General features: G+C 45.3%; 1 protein-coding gene across 9 annotated transcripts in view; it reads left to right on the forward strand.

Moving 5' to 3' along the window:
- Dab1 (DAB adaptor protein 1) overlaps positions 1 to 23,669 on the forward strand; it is a 1,169,406-nt gene that overhangs the window by 1,111,123 nt on the left and 34,614 nt on the right. The gene's annotated exons all lie outside the window — the stretch shown is intronic.

Raw genomic sequence — 23,669 nt, forward strand, 5'->3', positions numbered from 1 at the left:
TGTCATCATATGTTAAGAGCAGGTTCTGCCTGCCTTTTATCTTTGGAACACTAAAAGAAACATCTTGGGTAAATCCTTAACAGAGGATGTAAATGTGATTAAATGAGGATGTTCCAGTGTGATGCTGTAACAGGCAATGCTTGAGCTGGCAGTTTTGACTCATCTGGGATGGTTGGCTTCTCAAATTGAGTTCACACCTCCTTTCAGAAGCCTTCTTTACCCCAAATAGGGTAACTCATCTTTCTGTGGGCTTTTGTGCTTCCCTTTGCAATGATAACAGTGAATGTTATTTTTCTCTTAATATGCCTACATGAGCCACTGGGTTTGGGGTTCCCCCAAAGCATTCGATGAAATCATAGCTCTTGAGGTCCAGCACTAAGCCTAAAATGTAGCTGTCTTTGAGCACAGAGGTGATCTTATGAGATAAAGCTGACTTGCAGCTCTGGCTTCATTCCTGGCTTTGTGCCCTTGAGTGAGTCCTTCCTCTTTACTCTTCCTGTGTTTGTGATGGTAATAGAAAACCATGCCCACTGGATTCTAAGACTTTCCATTATGCTCAGTATACAGTATCTATTGGTAGGACTGAATAAATTTGCTCTAAGTTACTTACCAGGACTGATCACTTTCTCTTTGTACCTCCCTCACTCGGTGTCTGCAAAGACAGAAGGCATGCCCTATCTGTGACCTGATCACGAGGGAGTATTGCCACAGAATAGCTGCCCTGCAAGTGCATAATTGAGAGTGAGTGAACAAAACTGAAGATGAGTGCCTGTGGGAAGAACAAATGTCTCTGGGACCAAAGCTCATGTCATAAGAGCTTTTCCCTCCTGGAGCACCATGTCAAATGGAGACAGTGTTTGCTGTCATAGCTGCCCCTTGTCCAGCCCCTCTCTGCACTTTGCCTTCAACAACCCGTGCCCTGTTCCGCCTCCAACCTTCATAAATATGCATGTTTTTTCTTCATAGCTTGGATCACCAAGCTGACAGATGGCCTTCTGAACACACACATGGAAACGCACGCACGCACTCACGCACACGCACACACCTGCACCACTCTCCTCCCACATCAGCAGCTCCACAGCAGTCAAAGCCAAAACATTTTGCTGACTTGGCAAAGTTATTTCAGGGGTTTTGTTTTGTGTTCTGCTGCCTAGGGGTGGGCCCAGAGCTGGAGCCCTGTGGAAACTGTTTAGAGTCATTACAGTGCTTAACGTTTTCTGAAGAGAGAGCGGTACATGATAATGTAGTGAGGACATGGTCTGACAGAGTGAAGAATCTGCATAGGCTTTCTTCCTAGAGCCCCTCAGAGCCGTTCATGTGTCACAAAGAAGGCTAGACGAAGGATGAGGGTCCATCGATTTAACTACGTACTCGCCTAAAGACCGCTATAATTCTGGCATTTTAAGAGCATATCAATATATCTCTTACCTAGTTATAGATCATCTCAAATTAAGGATAGCAATTACGTGGTTTAATTTTAAGCCACATTTAGCTGCAGACTTTCCTTCCAAAAATTAGAAGTTTCTATGGTAATACGTAATCTATGAACAAGATAAAAGGAGACAAGCTGACCTTACGCTCCAACCAGTCATTAACCTGCTCAGCCCAAGGTGCCTCTTGAGGCCTCCCTGTCTTCTCCACAGAACAAAGAAAGCTAGCGTACATGTCTAAGTTGGTGTTTCAAGGAACACTGACCAATGAGATGTTCATCAGTGATTCCAAAAATTAAAGCATCAAAGTTTTCAGGTGTTTAATACATTTAAAAATATACTATGAATGTTAATATATATTTATATATGAATATGCAATTGGAATAAATTTTGAGTTATGAATATATAATGCATAAATTGAGCATGTCTCAATTTTCTTTGACCCAAATACTCTTTTTAATGCAACCTCAGATGCATCTCAAGTAGAGAATTAAAGACCTAACTGGGACAAGAGGCATGGAAGACAAGATATGAGTGCATGGTACTAATGCAAAACAATCTACTCCCAAAACTCAAGTTGAACAGCAGTGTTGCTCTTTACTGCTTACAGGTCTGTGAGCTGGCCATGTGGTTCTGCAACTGTCTGCCCTTCCCAGAGTTCCTTGACCAGTGTGTCTCTGGTTACCTGTGGGTCAGGAGGCAGTTGTGCCTGTCCTTGCTGAGCTGGCTTGCAGATTGGGGATGTGGTTAGCTAGCTGTAGCTAGGGTAGCTTCAGGAAAGGCAACAGCATTCTGTCCCATGTAGTGTCACCTCCTTCAGAAGGTTTATTAGTTCACAGTCACCCTGTGGTGGCAAAGGTTCCAGACACATAGACCCTCTAAGACTAAAGCATTCTTCAGCCGAAGTCTGTCCTAGATTCAAGTTTAGAAAATAAACTCTACATTTTGGTGGAAATTGTAGTTTTACTGCAAGGGATTGAGACTATATGGAGAGTGTATGGGGGCATCTCTTATGCAATTGGCATGTGAAATCACTATGAATTATAATAAAGTTGAAATATATTTACTTATTTGATACCACTTTCTTTTCATGTTGCCTTGCCTGTGTTTTGCTGTTATCTGAGGTGATTTCTGATTTGTTCACTCTATAGGACAGTCCAGTGGGTACCCTAGCTTCCCAACCCCAGGGCCCTCAGGCATTGAACCTCTGCTTCTGGAGATGCCTCAGTGATCAGACTCTCAGGTGTCCTCCTTTCTCTCATCACAAGCCTCTCCATCCTCCTCTTCATGCCTCACTACTCTTGCTAAAAGCACTCTTGGTTCACCATTCAAGATTCAGCAAAAATGTTTTCTCTGCGTCTTTCCTGGAAGCCCTAAGGAACCTGCAGTTTTGAATTCACTTCTGTGGAACTTCTAAAGATCTTTTATCATTGGCAAGAGCAGGAATCTCCAGTGACTGAAGTATGGGCTTTGTGATCAGAGGCACTTGGATTTGAGTTCAGCCTTGCCATTCCCTAGCTTTGTGACTTTGGCTGCTGTCTTAGCCTTTCTAAGTCTCTATTTGTTCATCTGAAAATGGAGCTAATGCTGGTGTCTGTCTCAGAAGCTTGCATGAGGATGATATGAGCTAGTTTCAATCAGCCTACTGCATAGTACTGAGCCCAGTGAGGATACAGGAGTTGCGAGGAGCGGTCATTCCATTTCTTTTACCTAATTATCTGTGAACTGCCAGGGGATAGGCAACCTGTCTCCGAAGGAACACTTCCTGGGATTTTGGTCTCCTTGAAATGTTGATGGTAAATCCTCTTCCCACAAAAAGACACATTCACACAAGTCAAGTTCTGTGGGGAGTGACACAAGCCCTCCTCCGCTGTCCCAGAACCCCAGCCAGCAGCTCAGCATCACACATCAGCGGAAATGGCCTTACCAGCAGAACCCATCCGATAGGTCAGGGGTTTCAGAGTTTGGGGACAGAAATTAGAATTTGTTTCTTAACACCCTCCCTCTGTCTCGCCTTGCATAGGACCCAGCTATAGACAGAAAGCTGGCTGTCTCCTTTACTCTTCTTCCTCCTGCTCAGTTACCTGTACCTGTGCCCCAGCTTTGTCTCCACCTGCTTCAGAACTCCGCTCAGCCCTTTCCTGCCCTGTGTTCCATAGGATTTGGTGCCTTTGTATGCTTACTTTACCATGAGCCTGGGGTGTGCTCTTCCAGCAGATTTCTTCTTAGGGTCATCCCACACCCCCCCACACATACATTTACTGGGAACTCTAAGCCAAGATAATCATTAATCCCACCCTCCCCTAGAAATATACATTTTTTACCTCTTTTCCTGGTCATGACAACAGGAAGCTTTGCACAGGGCCTAATCTCTTTTACAATCTTAAATAGACAGGTATGTTATTATGGAAAGGTCTTACAAAGCCAAGGGCATACATGCTTGGTTATGGGATGTTAGCTGTATAGAGAGAAGGTTTTCGGAAAGATAATGTAACTAGAGCAAAGCTCTGTAGATGAGCAGGATTAGAACAAACCCCAGGCACAATGCCAGCCCCTTGGAGACCAAATCGATTGCAGGGTAGTTTTGACTCCTGAGTCCAGATTGATCTTACCAGACAGCACTCGAAGCTGATGAACTCATCATCAACTCCCTTATCAGATGGAGAGGAACTTTATATATTCTTTGTATTTGCCAGCTCATAATTCTGGACATGTTTTCAAGCCAAATATCCTGGCCTTTGGGGTAACTATCAGGAATGTACATTCCTGAGTAGGGACACAGGCTGCCAAGGGTGGCATGGCTGCATTCATTCTTGAGAGCTTGTTTTCACTGCATTAGCCTTTGAAAATGGTTCTGGTCCCACTGTGGGGCTGCCAGAGAGAGAGAAGGACACACAGGCTGTGAGTGCCTGTTTCATGCACCATGACACCAAGCAGGGTGAGACTTCCCCTCCACAATGACATAGATCCAAACTTCCATGTCATTTTAGATGAGAAATGGTGATTTTCTTCTCAATGGTCCTCATTCCCCTATGTAATATTCTTATACCTGAAAAAAAGATCTTTTATCCTAAACCTTTTAATTGCCCCATATAAAACTCTTATATAGTTGTGTTAGGCATAAAAGACTTTCTGCTTATCAGTAACAATTCTGAATTTTATCAGAATCCACTACCCCCACCCAACCTTCAATATCAGTGAGATTCTTAAAAGTTGAGCATAGTGGCAGATAAAAAGATGGTCAAACTGATACCTTAGGTTGGACATTAATTGCCTTGAAATGAAACATGGATTCAGAACCAAAGGGACAATCAGATGCTCCCCCACAGTTCTCTTTTCCTTTGGTTGAGATCCTTCTCGGTTTCTTCAGCTTCCTGAAGCTCTTTCTCCTCCTCTGGAAAATGAAAGCACTGACCGTCTTCTCCTGACACCCTGGGCCCTTCAGCAATTCGGTGTGTATGAAATCATTATCTTCAAGGAAGATGAAGGCTGCTGAAATGGGTCTTTTCCAGATTCTTGGCATCTTTCTCAAGAATAAAATAAAGGTATACACAGATTGTGAAAGCGGCAAGGATACTTCATTTGGATGGAACAAACAGCACAGATTAGTAAAGAATCCACTGTCAGGATCGACAGTGGATTGTATAAGTGACGGCACAGGGGCCCTGATTGTTGTGTGGGGCCTCCTTTTATGAGGCACAAAAAAAGGAAGTTTGCTTACTAAGGGATATGGTTTGGGGGTGACCTATTTTGATTGGCAAATTTGGTTATATAACTATTTCCTCTACAGGTCATGCCCCTTCCCATGATGCATCTGATTTTAATTATATGCACACTCAACTGTGCATAGGCGTAAGATGATAAATAGGAATTTTATTGTGCCAAAAATTCACTTTGAGGACATAGTTTGCCTTATTGTGCATACACACAAACTAGTTCAGCCTGGATCGGCCTCCCTCCTCTCTTCTTTACCAAGGCATAACCCGAGTAAGATTGAATACGATCTTAGTTTTATGATGATTAAGGGAGGTAACTTATTCCATTGTTCAGAGAGGGGTATGTGGGCAGCTTGTTGCAGGGGTTGGAGGCCTAGGTTTCTAGCAGGCTGCTGAGTGAGTTGTTTGGATGAGGTGTGTGCATTGTATGTGCAGGTAAGGGTCTTGGGCTGCTAAGTGCACTATTGCAAAAGAGATATGTGCATAGCCCAAACCAGACTGATGCTAGCTGCCTCAGTTGGTCTTTGTGGCCTCTATTTTCTGACTAAGACTGTAGGTGAATTTTTAAATGATCTTATTAAATAAAAATCACAGAGCCAAATATAGGGGTAAGAAAGCCTTGGAGAGATCAGGGAAATAGGAAAAGCTACCAGCCAACCTTACCTCACCAACTCTGCAGCTTCCAAATGCAAGCCTTGCTGTTCTGCCATCTGATTTGCTCTCCTTTAAGCTACATCACTTCCTCTTCCTATACAGCTCTGTCACTTCTTGGCTGTCTGTATAGACCTCCAGACCTCTGTGATTAATGAGCAAAATGACAAGAGAGGGCCAATCAGAGCTCAGGACAAGACAGAGCTTCCAGACCATTAGAGCTGTATAGGGAAGAGGGGACTTGACCTGCCTTGGCTGAGTCTACCAGGCTGGGCTGACTTACCTTGCCTCGGAGGAGGTGGGAATGGGGGGTCGATTAGGGGGAGGGCTGAGGGGTGGGAGGAGGGAGGATGGGAGAATCCATGGCTGATATGTGAAATTAAGTTAATTATAAAATAAAAATATTTTTTTAAAAAAAGAACTGATGTCCAGATGACAAGGCAGCTTCCCTGAGTGGAGAGTCTCTTCTACAAATATTTGAGCAACATAAATGGTTCCTAGTTATTTCTGTCTTGTGCAGGGAACTGCCCTAGTGGGGTAGGTCTCAAAAATTACTCACCTATTCATGTGCCATTCGCCACTATGTGGGCAGTGTTTATCCTTTAAATTTTTCCTAATGCCTCAGCTGCCAAATCAGGTATAATCGAGGCCCCGGTCCAGCTTTCTGCCCCATCTCCCCAACTCACAGTGGCCCACTCGGAGACACACAGCAGTGAATGATGGGTTTGTTCTGTGAAGTTAGTGCCTTGGGTGTGAAGCAGTTTATCAGGTGTTATTCAAGTCAGCTCCCTGAGCAAACTTCCAGCGTGGAACAGGTATCTAGAAAATACTTTCCGTCTTAGTTTCCTTCAAGAAAGCTTGAGATCAGGGCAGTAGATCTATCTGTGTGCCCTGAAAAGAAGCCACGCTGGAAGAAGGTGATAAAAATTCTAGTGATGGGATTGGCCATTCACCCGGCAATTCAGTGCCTTCTTTGGTTTTATACTGCCAGGCACTAACCATATGTACCAGGAATTTAAGGCTAATTTAACTGTAGAGAAAGTAGCTAGAATTTACAGAGCATCTGCGATATTCTACGGCAGCCTGGGCTCTGGATTCCATTTATCTTTCTCCCTTATCGTAGCCTAGGAGGTGTATGTACTTGACATCTACAGAAAATGAGACTTGTGGGGTCCATCACTCACACAAAACTGGTAAATGGCAGAGCCAAGAACCGAACCCTAGATTGTGTGACTCAGACACACAATTTTTATTGAAACACACTATGTTTTTTGTCAGTTTTATTACTTTTCTAGATGAAACCTCATGTAGCCCAAGACTCAAGAACTCCCTGAGTCCCAGGAGGACTTTGAACTCCAAATCTTACTGCTTCTACATCTGAAGTGTGGGGATAAGGGTTCTGTGTGCTACCACCCAGTGTATATGGTGTTGATGCTGAAACTGAGGGCCTCCAACATGTTAGGCTAGCACTCTACCCACTGAGCTCCTCCTCTGATCTCTGGCTCCTCCCTTTTACACTGGTTGTGAATCAATAGCCAGGCCTCAGATCCATCTCCTAACGTCCTGTGTATCTAGTGTGTTTATAAATAGTAATCTTTCCTCCTGGTGTCCAGCACTCCTTGCTGGTTTCAAACACTCTGGTCCCTAGTTAGACTGAGTTTCCAATGGGCAGGTCCCGTTGCATTCACCCCTGCACCTTCCCTCTGTCGAGCACACTGCTGCAGGCTCCTGATGTCAAAGAGACATCTGCAGAAACCAAAGAACTGGTCTTACTGGAAGTGGCCCCACTTCTGAGGATCAGGAAAATTTTCATTTTGCCCCCGCTGCCTCCTCCGTACACCACGCATTTCTGTATGAGGCTCCTGGGCCCCAGCAGCCAGCATTTGTCTGATGCTCCCTACTCAACCTTTAATTCAGCTTCTCTGCTACAAATGTAGGAAGAGTCAATCCATTAAAGTGAAGAATTGCAAGAATTCTCCTGACAACTATTCCCTACTTCCCCCTGCAACTCCCATCTTTTATGGCAAATAAATTTTCATTCACAATCCGGCAGTTGGTTTTTCCTTTAGTTGGAAATCTGGATCAAGATGTTGCATAATTGGATTAAATCTAGTCTGAACATTTGTCAGCTTCACTTCCTCATTAAGCACCACATTGTACAGAAATTATAATTATTGCAAGGCAGTTAACAGAGATGTCACACCAGAGAAGGAACCACAGGGAAGAAAAGGAGTCTGAACCTAGGCATTCACATAGATGATGATGGGGAAGGTGGCCCTGTCTGATGTTCCTTAGGTGGGCTTCCTTTTGCTTAAGCAAGTTGTCCTGAAACAGAATCCTGAATCCCCATGCAACAAGAAACATTAAAAAGCCTTCTGACTTAACCTGACCCAGAATATAAGTCCCTCCTAAACAATTGTGATAGGTGTGGGAGAAAATCCCCCTTGACCTTGAACTCGTAGACCATTCTTACTGTTCTAATCCCAGAGCCAGAACTCCAACTGATTTAAAGACCTCCTTGATGAGCCCTGTTATAACCTTGTTCATTCACTCTTCTAGTAAGCAAATATTTACTATGACCCTCCTACCTTCGAGACAATATTTTGTTTCCTATCAATACAAAGATGGAAAAGGTATGTCACTGAAGAATCTTGATGGTTCCAAGAGGCTAGGCATAGAAAATAATGATTAATGTAAGTAGCCAAGGCTATGAGAAGCTGTGTACAAGAAGTATGGTAGAAAGCCACAGGAGTATGGGAGAAAGCCACAGGAGTATGGGAGAAAGCAACAGGAGTCTAGTAGAAAGCCACAGGAATATGGTAGAAATCCACAGGAATATGGTAGAAAGCAGAAAGCAGAAAGCTTTGCTTAAAGACAATGAGTGAAGACGTCAGCCTGGGCTTGCAGTTGTGATAGGATTGTAGACCATAGGAGTTTGTCACTGGAAAAAGAGGAACAGATATGAGGGAACTGAGTACTTCAGAGTACTGAAATGGAGGGAAAATGCCTGGAATATTCCCAGAGCCTGATGGGTCACCTCAAGTGCCCAGGTCACAGAATGTTATTATGGGAGTAAAGGACAGGGACACTGAGGAAGCTTGCCCCAACAAGTGAAGGTCCTGAATAAGATGAGGAACTGTGGTGTATCAAAAAAAAAAAAATGATGCTTTCTGGTCACTGTTAGAGTTGTGTTTCTCAGCACCACTCTGGCAGGTGGGCAGGTGGCATAACAGGTGGGGAGACCATTAAACTACTAATAGAATTATCTAAGGGCATCCATCAGGAGAGTCTGGGAAATAGGCCAGGTGGTTTAAGGGAGGAATGTGTTGTGGGGAGCTAGTTCTAGAAGAACAGAAAAGCCCAATGAGCTATCGGATAACCCAGATTAGTAATAGTAATAGTTAGACAGAGCCAGGGCAGAGGAAGGATGGTCTTAGCAGAGCCCAGGGCCTGGGACTACCCACAGAAAGAGGGAGGAGTTTTCTGCAGAGGCTAAAACCACACTGGAGACTCAGCCACACTCCCAGTCACTCCAGAAAGACCTAGGTATTCCAACCACTGCCTCCTGTTGGTCAATCTAAGTGGAAACCTGTTGGCAAGAGACTGGCCAGGGATGTTTATAGATCTGTCCCCTCCACTCCCCCCACACACACATACACATACAAACACACACTTTCCCCACAATATAGTGTATAATAGAGAATGGGTAAGACTGATTCTTAGGCAGAGAAGTCAAGGCATAGGCACCTCTGTGGATTCCATCTAGGAATAAGATGGTTTCCTGTGTAAACGAAAGAGCTAAATGAGTCTGATGGAATAGTGGGGTAGACCTGGAAAACCACACAGATGTGTGGATGCAACACATCAGAGCCTAAGCTACACTCGAGACAATGAACTTTGGGAGATGGAAAAGGAGGTGGAAGGGACCAAGTACCCAATCTCCTTCATTCCCTCTGGGCTCTGTCATTTCTGTATCATTGTGTCTCCAAATCTAAGAACATTCTTGCATCAGTCTTAACCACCAGATGTCTTCCTATTCTAGCCAAAGACAGCAGCAATCCCTCTCCTCTTCCTCTGGGACTCCAATTGGAGTTGTATAAAGTTACTCATCTGAGTGAAATCTAGCCCTTTGTCCAAAGGTAGAAAAACTGTTAGCAGAGAAAAAAACTGAGTTAGCAGAGAGTTGAATCCAACAGGGTTGTAGGCAGCTCACTGTCAAGTCACTCCTGAATCTCAGTGTCCACAGATGACAATGGTTGCCTGCCTAGCTGCCTGGCATCATGTTTGCTAGGTAGTGCATTGGAAAGTCATTTCTGAATCAAAACAATGACCACTTAATTCCTCTGCTACAATACCTGCCACTTGGTCCCAGAGGAGTGTTCTTCAGATTTTTGTACAACCCTGGCGCCTTTGTTAGTATGAAACATGCTGGGCAGGTTGCTGTAGAAGCAGACCAAAAAGGAAATATGGCTAAAGCTGAGTTGGACCCTCAAGACTTTCTCACCAGGAGTACATCTTCTGAAGCATAGAAGATTGTAAACGATGGAGGGAGAATAGTCTGGAAGCCATTGTACAAAGATTCTGCTAGTTAATTCTGTGTATGGATGTTGGGAGGCAGAGGCAGAGGTCCTTCAGATTATGTCCCATCTTGAACTTGGATTTGCATAAATTGTGAGAGAACATGAAATTGGGAGTAAATCAGGGCCTTCTACTTCTTAGCTACATTACTCTCAGGAAATGGCTTGATTTTCTAATGATTAGTTGACACAAAGTAGAAGGCCACTTCTTTGTGTCATTGTAGAGACTGAGAGAGTGATGGCATTACAGTGGCATTGTGTCATAAACTAGATTGAACTGGTAGGAGATAGAGGAATGCAGGTGAGCTTTGCAGCTCAACTACCTGGGCTTGGAATCTGTATCCCTCCGTTACCAGCTGTTCCAGCTGTGGCTTCCCTTTGCCTCAGTGTGTCCACCTGTTAAATGTGGATAATGACTGTGGCACCTGCCTCAGAGAGGTTTTTGAGTTTTAAATAAAATAATTCATGTAAGCCATTTATAGCAGTACCTGGTACATAGTAAGTGCTCAGTACATGGTGGTCATAGTTATTATTGTCAGCCATCATGTAGACTCCACTTAGTGCTTTAAGACATGGGCATGGATGACACCTGCCTCAGTTGCTAGGGTGCTTTGACTCTGCTTGAGTGGATGAGATGGTGTGGAGAGCCCTAGGCTCTAAGGTCTCTAGTCAGCTTTAACTGACAACCCAGGTTGATGTTGAACCTATAGTGGCACCAGAACTCTGGGTTTGTGTGGCATCCCTTGAGCTGTACAACACAGCACCAAAGACAAGATGACCTAAGCCGTAGAAGCAATACTTTACAGCCATACAGGCTGTGAAGTCCCAGATCAAGGTGAAGGTTATCCTTTACATGTAGACTGCATCCTACCATGGCCTGTGCATGTGGGCTAGGGGAGAGGAAGAAGGAGAAGGAGAAAGCCGCATTGAAAAGTAGGACTTCAGCCTCTTAGTTGGAAAATGAAGAGACATAACCAGTCCTTCCTGTCCAGCATATTAGTTACTTTTTGTTGCTGTGATAAAACTCCATGACCAAAAGTGACTTATGGAAGAGTTTATTTTGGTTTATTCTTCCAGAGGCATAAGAGTCCATCATGGTGAGGAGGCATGGCAGGCAAGCATGCCAGCCAGAGCAGGAAGCTGAGAGCTCACAGGTCCTCTGCAAGCATGAAGCAGAGAGCAAATTGGAAGTGGGGTGGGGCCATATTGTTTCAAAGCCTACTACTAGTGATGTACTTCCTCCAGCAAAGCTGTACTCTGAAACTTACCCAAAGCAGCACCCCCTACTAGGGACCAATTCCTCAAATACCAGAGGCCTTGGAAGCCACCACAGCAGGGATGACAAATACGTATTAATAACAAATATCGAGCACCCCACTGTTCTAGGCACCATGCGTTGTTATTTCAAAATTGTCCCAAAGTACTATAACAGTGGGTGTCCTCCATATCCAGTGGGGTGCTGAGGAACCAGAGCATTGAATCACTAAGTACAGCCACAAGAAGCATGGCTGAGTTGTCTCTCTCATCTACCTCTTTGACCCTGAAGCTAGGGTGACCTAGTTTATTCTCCAAACTGGTCTACTTCCAAATGAAAGAGGAGGAAGGTCGCTATTAACAATTACATCAGCACAACAGGCATAAACAAGGTCTGCCTTGAGCAAACCAGGGTCTCGGGCTGTGCTATCCTAAACTGGTGCATTTTTCTGCTGAATCATGTAGCCTCTAAAACCAGAATGCTTGAGACCCAAAAGCTGGAGGCTTCTGGCCATCTTGCTCCTGCGGCTTTTTGTGGGTGGCACTTCCCGTGCAGAAGAAAGGACAGCGGGCTCTTCTGCGCACAGGTGTCGTGCACGGCTGCTCCTTCTGCAACATCCATCAAGTGACTAGGAGATCTGGTGTGTGGGGTATCCGTTAACTGCTCCTGCTGCTGCTGGGAATCCGTCATTATTCCTCTAATACAGATCATTAACATTCACAGAACCTTAACTACAGCATCTTAACGAGCAAAGCTGTAATATACAGCTTCCCCATAAATATCCATCGGTGCTGACGCGCCTTCTCTCTCCATACAGTAATTCCGCTGCTCTGGATAAATCATCCTGTTGTGCTTCTTTCTCTCTCCCTAACTGCCGTTATTAGTGGCTACAGAAGAGTAATGAACAAACTCTCGTCAAAGAAAAAAAAAAATAAAGAACAAGAGCTAAATGAAGGATCACGAGGCATGAGAACATATATATCAGTGACAGTCCCAACTGAAGGGAACACGAGGCTTATTTTCTGCAGCAGCCCAGAGAGGAAACAAGAAGCCAGCCTATGCTGACTCCTTGCCAGGGTCGGGGCTGTGCTCAGGACTTCCTGGCTGCCCCTGGAATCCAAAGACAGCATGGCAGGTCTGTCCTGTGTGACTTTTAAAACCAACACTTCCAGCCCTACCCCCATAGATAAGATGAAGCATGTGTGTTTCTATGAGACTTCCCAAGCCCCAACAATGGACTCTAATCACCCGTGAATTTATGCAGTTTAATGAACATGGCAACTATTGCTTTGTCTGTGGTGTGCATAAAAAGATTGAAAGCCAGATGCTAACAGTGGAGGGAAACTGCTGGGAGGTCTGTCTCCTGTGATGGGGACACTCTTGCTCACATTTTATGACACTTCCTCCAAGTCTGCTTATACTTCTGTCGGTTTATCACCTTTTTCTCCCATGTGAGTTAGCAACATTCCCATCCTCATCTCTCAGAATAGTCCTCTTTCCCAGCTTGCACACTCTTAGCCCACGGTTGTGGTTTCTCCTTCCTGTTCCAGAACCGTCCAGTCTCTGCCTTGTCCCTTTAGCTGTTTGCATGTTGTTCTCTGCACATGCACCCAGGTGTCCTGGCCCTCTTCTTTAAGCATCTCTGGATAACTGACACTTTTATCAGCTGGCCACACCTTCCACAGAGGACCAGGCTGTCCTGTATTAGGACAAGCTCCAAAAATGGCCCTCATGTCTGTTCCTTCCAGAACCTTGCCACTTACCTTGGTCTTAATGACATGGATCACCTTTTACCTTTTGCCATCTATGCTATCGCCTGATACTTAAGTGTGTTATTCCAAAGCTAGTCCACTCTGCCATTTTCTTGCTGTGTGATGTGGGACAAGTGATTAGGCTTCTTGTGCTTCCTCTTCTGCCTCTGAAAATAGGGGTAGTGATAGTGCCCATGTCAGTTGTGATAATATTAGTTACTACATGAAAGTACTTAGAATAGTGTCTGCTGCATGTAGAGAAGATCCATCTGAGTGTCAGCTGGAATTACCTCTGCCAGGCCAAGGAGACACGAGGTCTCAATGTTACTGTTTGAGCCATTGCTTCCTCTCTAGTCTACATTGGAGGTTTGCTTGAGAGGAGTGTGTGAGTGTGTGTGTGTGTGTGTGTGTGTGTGTGTGTGTGTGTAAACCAGAAGTAACAGTGCCAACCAACTGTGGCCCTACCCAAGATAGACTTTTTACTTAAAGAATCTCACAGGACACACACTACAACATGTGAGGAAGCATGTCTGTGTGAGATCATCTTCATTCACTAGCTATGCAGTCCTCCAGAGTAACCCAGGACCAGAAAACAAGCAGGAAAAGAAATACAAACAGGAGCCCAGGTTTCAGAATGGCAAAAGTGGACTGCCTTGTCCCTGCAGGTGTGTGTACAGTGTCCTCTCTGTTATAACAGTCCCATGTCTGCAGTGCTGGAAGTCACCTCCTGGAACCTGAAATTCTTGAGGCATTTATCCATCATTCTTTCTAGCATACATGTAGATTGTTGAGTGTCCCCTGTGTGCCAGGCACTGTGGTAAAATGGGAGAATTAAAAGGCAGCCCATATTTCTTCTTGGACCCAGGTCTCCTTCCATGGTAAGACCACCAACAGTTAGGTAAATAGACAAGCGTCAGGACGTGCTCCCAATAATCCAAACATAGTGGTACAGAGAGGTTTCTCCCAGAAGTGACAACTATGCCAAGATCTGAATTAGGATGAGAAATCAACCAGAGAAAGACTGCCAGGACAAAGATGGGTAAGACCAAGGCCTGAAAGTGGAAATAACTGTTGAGTGGAGGAGGAAAAGAGGGAAGATGGGATCATAGTCCTTAGCATGGCAGGAAGGAGTTCAGAAATTGTGACATCCTGTGGGTGAACAGTTCCCCCACAGGGGGAGAGGTTGGATGTGATAACAAGTGTGATGAAAAACCCATAAGCTACAGTCTAAGGTCACTTGATCACTGTGTGTGATGGATGTAAGAGTGTAAGAATGGAAACAGCTGCTTGGACAAAAGGGAAGGCTATATACAGACAGAGGCAGATAGACCAGAATATAGTCTAGACAGAGAATCAACATGAATGCCTGGAGCTCACAGCATGGAAGGGGTAGAAATGAAGGGTAATGTTACAGCAGGCATGTTTAGTGTTCCCCAAGGGCACTAAAGGCATGTTTGCAAGAGCAGGGCAATTAGGAGGTGGCAGGCACTGGAAGCATGCCCTCAAAAGGAACCAAGGAACTATACACTCTTCTCCACACTTGCTTTTTACTTCCTGGACATAAGGGAGGTGGTTTTTCTCTATCATACAATTCTTCTAAAATGGGCCATTGACCAAAAGCAATGGAGCTGATAAGCCACAGACAGAACCTCCAAACTAGTGAGTCAAAGTAAACCTCTTATTTACCTGGATAGCTTTCTTGAGACAATGTCTCAATCTGTAGCTCAGGCTGGCCCCACATGTGTGATCCTCTTGAATGCTAGCTAGGTTCACAGGCATGTTCAATTATACCCAGCTCTGCCTTTTCTAAGTTGATTTCTCAAACTCTTGATACCATAACAGCAGGAACTAACTCACACATAAAAGTTTCATGCCTGGAGTTTCAGTTTCTAGACATGTGTTGGCACCTGTGTAGAAACCAGAAGATGAACAAAAAACAAATTTGAGAAATGTGATTACTAGTTTTTTGTTTGTTTGTTTGTTTTTGTCAGCTTGACACAAACTAAAGTTATATGAGCAGTGGGAACCTCAACTAAGAAAATTCCTTCATAAGATTTAGCCGTAAGACATTTTCTTAGTTAGTAATTGATGGCAGATGACCCAGCCCGTTGTTGATAATGCTATCCCTGGGATGGTAGTTCTGGGTTTTATAAAGAAGCTGGCTGAGTAAGCCATAAGGAGCAAGCTAGTAAGTAGCACCCCTCCATGGCCTCTGCATCAGCTCCTATCTTCAAATTCCTGCCCTTTTGAGTTCCTGTCCTGACTTCCTTTGATAATGAACAGTGATATGGAAGTGTAAGCCGAATAAGCCCATTCCTCCCCAACTTGATTTTGATTGTGGTATTTCATCACAGCAATGGTTAGCCTAATTAAGACACAAGATCATGTTCATCATGACCTCATGAGATGAGCAGCTCCCTAATGTTGCCACAAAGAATTCAAGGGGTGAGTGAACTTGGAAGATTCTGTTCCTGCAATGACAGAAAGCTTTCTTTGACTGTTCCTAGTGGCTGGTGTTGGCTTCTGTTCTATGAATGGCATTGTGACTGGAAACGGCACATTCTCTGTGAAAATGCTCGTTATGGTTCCCTGTTGCAACACCCCCTGCACCATGACTTGAGTTAGTCCTCTTCCTTTTTCCCTAGCTCAGAGGGGTAGCTCAATGGCCTCTTGGTGCATGGCTTGTGGTAGACACTCAGGAGAGTTCACAGGTCATCAGATTCATGAGAAGCAAATCCAAGAAAGAAGACCAAAGAGTGAAATGAATTCCCATGTTTGTAAGCTGCTGTCCTGTGGAGAAGGAAGGGAAATCATGTTGCAAGGAACGGCTGTCAGATCAGCAGGCAGGAGCTGCTGGCTATTTTTTCCTTTGCTGTGACATCGCTCTGTTTGGGATTGCCTCTGATTTGCTCACATTCTGCCTCTTGCCACTCAGTTTGGGCTCAACTTCATCCAGTATTTCTTGTTACCATTTGGGGACCATCTGGACCTCAGCAGTGGTCTCCCCAAGAAGACATAGCATCAAGGGAAGTGATGGGCTCTGCTGTGTGTTCTGCCCTCTGCCTGAGAAATGGGCTGAGAGCCTGTCAGCCTGCTGACAGGAGCCAATTTCACATTCCTGTGACTCCAATTCACTCCCTTTGCAAGTCCTGAAGCCATGCCAAATCTTGTTAGGAGGTTTTGAAAACTCCTTGAGTTCTGGCTAATGTGGACACAGGATAATAGATTTTTTAAAGGAAAAGGGAGAAAGGAAGAAAGAGTTAGGAAGAAATAACTGAGCTTTTGGAAACCATTCCCCTTCGGTTTATAGTTTTCTGATCTCACTGCCCCATACAAGTCTGCTTGTTCTATCTGAAGCTGTTCAAAAACAGCAGAGCTGTCTCTCAGCCTGCTCCTCCAGCCAAAGGAGCGGAACAGGAAACTAAGTCCTCCTGTTGATGTTGGATCCTCTGGCTTCCAGATGAGCTCACAGATTGGATAGAGGTCCCAGAAATCTATAGGAGTGCAAGTGCACAGTCCTTCCTAGAACTCCCCAGCAACTGAACAGCTACAGGATTCTCAGTGCTTCCACCTCAGCCCGTCACTAGCCTTCTTACTGTCACCTCTGAAATAGCTACATCATCCCCTGTGCCTTTTGGACCCCACCATCACCACCATCTACTCCCTAATGTGCTGTGGCTCAAGGTCTTCCCTGCATCCTGCATCACCCACCTATTGAGACTGAGCTGGCAGCTATGTGTTTAATGGTACAGACAGTGGGTAGGAAGTAGTACTCTGGCTTGAATCATGTCATGACTTTTCACTTGGCACCACATACTAAAGGCAGTGCGTGAGTTGTCTCATTAATAACCCTGGCTGTGTGTAAATTGTCTGGTTTCTCTTGTTTTTCTTGCGATAGAAGGGCAAGACCAGGGTAGACACTTAGTGGATCATAGATGCTTAGTAGATGGACAGAGCTTGGAGGAACACATGACTCTCAGTCATATGGCAGCCATTACCATCACCACCCCACTACTTACCCAAACACTAATACCATGATTTCTCAGCCAGGATAGTCCACAACTCCTTTGCTTTGTCACTGATACCTAGCTGTTTGTATCTCACCACAGAATCATTACTAGCCTGTAAATGGTTCCATAAACCTTATCCCATGTATATTTTTATATTGGGTATATTTGAGAAATTTTAGGCATAAAAGCCTGGAGTCTCTCTGTCACAACCAAAGGAAACTCTCTTTCCCCAAATTCTTGTGGTTAAACAAAAGAACAAGACAAAAAAAGAAAGGAAGAAAGAAAGAGAGAGGGAGGGAGGGAGGGAGGGAGGGAGGGAGGGAGGAAGGAAGGAAGGAAGGAAGGAAGGAAGGAAGGAAGGAAGGAAGGGAGAGGAGGAGGAGGAGACAAACATTTCTCAGGAACTTGTGAAGCAAGTCCCCCTTTGCCACAGGAGTCATGTCCCCTTTCACTGGCATTAAGGGACAATAGTTAACTGTAACGCCTATCAGCATGCCAAAACACATGCTGTTCCCCTCGTTCCCTCCATATCACAAGTACCTAGCTCTTCTTTGGCCCACACTTTTTATTTCCATCTCTCTCTCCTCTCTCTATCTCTGTGCTTCTCTCATGGCCAGGTCCAGTCTCTGGCCATGTTCAGTCTGCTTCTTTCTCTGCTCTGGCTCTTCCAGACGCCTCTCTCTGGCTGTTCTCTCCCTCATATCTACTATGAAAACCTTCCCCTTACCCATACCATGGAGCACTCAGTTCATCAGTTTATACAGTCTTCATGTCAGAGGTGGCAAGAAGAGAAGAGTGTGATGGGATGGATCCAGAACAGTCCCCTCTTGTCCCTGTTCAAAACCGGGGGAAAGTTCACAAGCAGGAGCCTGAGTGTCTATATTGGAAAGGCTATTTCCCGCCTTCAGTTTCTTCTCCAGCTGACTTTGTTGTTGCCCTGGACCAGCCCTCCCCATGCCTGACACCTGCTCGCCCTCATCCTTTTGTGGCCTTCACTTTGCTAGTGGCAGCAACTGGATTTTAAAAGAGGAAAGATGTGTTTTGCCCCGAGTTTTTGAAGGCCCCTGCTGAGTGGCGAGGAGCAACAAGGAACCCCCTATGTCGGGACAAGTACTTATCTTGGGCAGGAGCAGAGAGTGGCTGGGTCAGCACATCTGTCTGTCTGTCGACAGCCCAAAGGCTCACACAGGAACTACTGAAAGAGCTTCATGAGAAATACCTCAACCCTGGGTGACCTAGGGACCTCCTGGTAGGGACTCCTCCTGTTGGACTCCCTCATCCCCCTCCAGGGCCACCCTGGGGGTCTAGCTCTAACCATAATAAACTCTTAGGAACTCAAAACATTCAAACCATAGCACCTGCCAAGCAGAAAACACCTGTTCCCTTCTTTCTGCCCTCCTTCTCTCTCTCTTTTCTGGCTTCCTTTTCTTTCCCCTCTTCCCTCTCCTCCCTCCCCTTCCCTCACTCCATCCCCTTTCTCTCCTCCCCTTCCTTTTCCCCCTTCTCCCCCTCCCCTTTCCTTCCCTCCTCCTACATTCCTCCCTTTCCTCCCCTCCCTTACCCTCCCCTTTTCCCCTCTCCTTTCCTCCCCTTACATTGTAGCCTTTCCCTCCCTTACTATCCTATTTCTGTCCCCAATATTTTATTCTTCCCTCCTCTTCCCAGCCTGTTCAAAAGGGAACTGACACACTGTGGTTGTGCCCTGAAGGCTGATGTTTGCACAGAAGTCTCTACACTACTTCCTCCCTGCACAGCCATCCTGCAGCCCCCTCAGCCCTGCACACCCATCCTTCAGGCCCCCCTCAGCCCTGCACAGCCATCCTGCAGCCCCCTCAGCCCTGCACACCCATCCTTCAGGCCCCCCTCAGCCCTGCACACCCATCCTGAAGGCCCCCTCAGCCTTGCACACCCATCCTGAAATCCCCCTCAGCCCTGCACACCCATCCTGCAGGCCCCCCCAGCCCTGCTCAGCCATCCTGCAGCCCCCTCAGCGATTTAGGACTGAAGGTACTTACCCAGGGTATGGCCCGACAAGGGACAGCATTTCGTACTGAAGCTGCTATTCCTGCACCTCCTTCCACTCCCCTGTCTCCTAAAACCATCCATTCTTCTCCTTTAAGCCACTCTGTGCTTTGAAATGCAGGCACGTTGGGTTTTCTTCCTATGAGATGAAAATGGGAAGATAAAGAATGTAGACTCAGAGTCTTTGCCTGGGCTATCCATGCTCCTTCACAGCAGTCTTCTCAGGTCTGCTCGGTGTCCTGGGTGAGCTCTGCCCCCTTCATCATTTCTCACAATGTCAGCACAGTCAAGCCAGGCATGGTGGCACACACCTGTAAACCCGGCACTCCGGTCTCAGAAGGCAGAGGCAGGAGGATTACTACAAAGCTTGTTCTACACAGTTCCAGACCAGAACATAGCAAGACCTTCTCTCAAAATCTCAAAAGAGCAACAACAACAAAGTGCAACTTCAAGAAGTAAGATGTCATGTTTTGCTGTCTGAGGGACTATAGACATAACCTACCAGGTGCCCTTTGAAGAGGGATGCCATCTTCATTGCAGTATTCAAGCATGTCCCATCAAGCTTCCAGACATTCCTCAGAACTGTCCAGTTTTGGGCTGCAAAAGGAGTCCCAGTATGAGGTCATTAGAGATAGGCTTTCAATCACCCCAAAGCCGGGTCTCCATGCTAGCACAACCCCCCCCCCCCCCCCCCGCCATTAGACTGTGGTGTTACGTCTAGCAAGAGTGTCAAGCCCCACATCTTGTAAGGCCTGGCACGCTTGGGCATTAACTGGAATTCTGTTTCATTTGATTGTTGATGAGGCTTCATGAATTTCCACTTGAAACTTTCCTTTAAATGTCCCACATGTACCTGGCTCTGGCTTAGCCCAGACAAAGAGAAATCTTAGATCCAGAAAGCAGTTGCTATCAGTGCAAACTGAATTTGATGATTTCATGGTACTGCCTAGACATAGCAAGGAACTGAACACTCCCAAGGAAAAATTCCAGTCAGTGCAAGTGTGGGAGATCCTCCAAAAGAATTGAAGAAACTGCACATGGATGAGGTGTCTAAGTGTTGAGAAAGTGACCATTACTGGAAGTGTGGCTGACAGCTTCCTTTTTCATACATTTTCTGTCTAGTTGTACTAGCTCCTGCTGCTGTTACTAGTCACACATGGCTACTTAAGTTGAAACTAATCCAAAGGAAGTTTTCCAATTCACTCCCATTAAGCATATCTGCAGAAGCTAGCACATGCCTCTCTCCAGATTGGACAGGAGAGATTCCGGATTTTCCATCATCATAGAAAGTTCTATCAGACACTGCTGCTCTGGGTTAGAATCCCAAGTCAACATCCCATCTTATCATCCTGCCTCAGCTGCCCCTACCCTATTGTTCAGTTGCCAAGCAGAGCCTTTCTTGACTGTCTCCTAAGAAGTAGAAAGTGGCCATCTCCTCTCTGCTAAAGGTGGTACAGAGAATAAGTTGCTAGTATCCCAGTGAGAATTAGTCTTAATTAGCATGTGCCTTGCTTGTTAAATCATGCACTTGGGAAAGTAGCATGCATTCGGGTGCCTGTAATCACTAGGTGTCCTTAATACTACCCACCTGTGCACAGTTACGAATCACTTAAGCTAATCCATTCCTCCTGGGCCCTCTAAATGGATAATCGAATTGATTCTTTTGCAGCCTTGGCCTAGGTCCTAGTTTAGATCTAAAAGCCTGTGTCCTCCCATATGAGCATTCCTGTCTACCTCGGACAACAGGGACCACACATCTTGGCCCTGCTGAGAGCACAGACCATGTATCAGTTAGTCATCACCGTGTCTCCAGCACCTGCCTAGGTCCTGGCAGGTGGGAAATACGCTGGGAATGTTTGTTGAAGGCATTAATGAATCCATTACCTAATCAATCAAGATGCCGTTGGTACTCCCTGTAGGATGCTCGCTGATTATTCCTAAAGAGAATTCATTCTCCAGCACAGCAATTTGAAAAGCCAGCCACACATCAGAGTCACTCAGGATCTGTGGAATCTTGGCAAAATCAGCTGCCCCCCCAGAGCCTCCCCTCCAGCAGAATCAGAGATCAGAGACTGGAGCTCAGGTCTGAGAGTTTTGTAAACGCCTCCCCACAGGATTGTGCTCTGCAGCCCAAGATTATATTATAAACCATGTCAAGTTCCTGACTTGTCAGCCATAAATATGATTTCATCATTTTTGATATTTGTGCCCCACATCCTATCTCATCCACAGTCATTTTTACTGCAAGAGCACCATTAATCTGATCCCCCTTCTCCCATTCCTCAGTTGTGGAACCATTGTGCCCCTACTGTGGGAAAGGAAACTCCCCATGGGAACTTTATTTCGGTGTCTTTATGAAGAGTCAGTACTGAACTGTACTGAAACAGTGTAGGAGAATATAGTCCCTTAAATATCTTCTCAGAATGTGAGGTCCTGGTGTATTTATCACTTTTTTTTGTTTTGTTTTTAAGTGCGATAATTGAAGATAATTGCTATTCCAAGCTGTAACATAGTGTTCAGTGTGGGTAAAGCAAGTGCTGGGGGGATGGGAAGCAAGGGGATGGATTCCAGGCCCTAGACATAAGTCACAGCTGGGAAAGGGGTCATTGCATAGAAGTACCTCTCCACTGGCCAGATGGAGTACACTGTCACCTAAGACCACACCAGACAGGAGGAAGGAGCCTGGGGCATTGACCAAGCCAGAGTCAGACAGCAGAGGACCAAAGGTATCAGAGATACCACCTGGAAGAAGATGGTCTGGTGAAACTGCCTTGGAACAAGGCCAGGAGGAGGAAATGGAGTTAAGAACAGACTAAAGGTTACTCATTCTAGTCCCAAACACCATGTCACAATAGTTTCCTCATGTTATTAAGCCTGTGTAGAAATGTTGTTAAAATGAACCAAGAGATAGGAGAAGATGATACTAAATAATGGCTCTGGTTTATTGAACGTCTATATTGTGCCTAATACCAAACAAAACTGTACATACATCTCAGTAAGACTCAGAGAATGGCTTTTTAAAGGTATGCATTACCTAAAAATTGAGAAAAGTGAGGCTCCTTGACTTCCGGAGTCATGTGGCCAAGAGGTGGCATGACTGACTCTATCTATCATAGGTAGATATCTATGTATTTATACATAGATATATTTATCTAGATTCCTAGACTGAGCTTCTTCTGAATGTATAGAAATCACCCATCACTCCTCACCTCTGCAACTCCCCAGAGGCCACCTCTTCTGTCACCAGGAAGGTGACAGACGCATACGATGCTGGAAGTCCTCCCACATTTTCATTATGTGGGACATGGTGAGGCTTTTATGAGACTCCACCACGGGCTGTTTTTCAAATTTATTTAATTCATCCATCATGTTCTGAAGCCATTTGCTTTTTTATATTGGACAGATGTAATGAGATTTTGGACACTAAAAAATGTTTTTATTAAAAGTTATGACCCAGAGCTAGTTGGTAGGGGCCCTGCCATAAATCCCCAGGAGTATTGGAATTTATAAGGGATGTAGCGACATAACCTTAACCTTCTAGGCCACACCATAGATTACATGGTCTCCTAGACTGTTGCTCTCTTCCCACAGCCCCACACACCTGTGGCTAAATAACAATACTAATAATTATCAGTGCCAGCAGGAATGGAAGGAGTATTTCTGTAGTTATTGCAACGTGACTTTTCATCTTGTGATGGCCACAGGTGAGCCACAGGGAGACAGACCCTGGTGGAGACAGGTGGCAGGATTTATGGATGGCTGTTCTGAATGGCAGTGGTCCTGGGCATGTTGATTCTCCTGCCCAGCTCTACATCCTGTGGATGGGAATGAGGGAAGTAGCAGTCACAATTTCTGGGGACAGAATGAAGGTGATTTTAGCAAAGTGGGGACAATAGTCTCCCCATCCCTCCATTGCCAACACCGAGCCCTACTCAAAATTGGGAAGCAGTGTCATGTCCCTGCACATGCACAATGACTCAATTTGAATGCCAGTAGATATAGACTCTACTAACGTTGAGCTACTTGGAACTTATCCAAAGAATAATTAGCTGGTATGTATAGACCAAAACAAGGTTATTAAAATATGCATGTGTAGTAGATATTATACATTTTGTATAATACATAATATATTCAGTAGAATTGAAAGTTAAGACAAGAGTTAGTTTTGGCCAGCTGCCAGCCACTTGTTCAGACACAGATTCATTCATTCCTGTTGGCCAGTGCTATGGGTTAGATCCTCCCTTGGGAGCTGCGGGG

The sequence above is a fragment of the Onychomys torridus genome, chromosome 2 (genome assembly GCF_903995425.1).
Source record: "Onychomys torridus chromosome 2, mOncTor1.1, whole genome shotgun sequence".
In the NCBI taxonomy this organism is placed as follows: domain Eukaryota; kingdom Metazoa; phylum Chordata; class Mammalia; order Rodentia; family Cricetidae; genus Onychomys; species Onychomys torridus.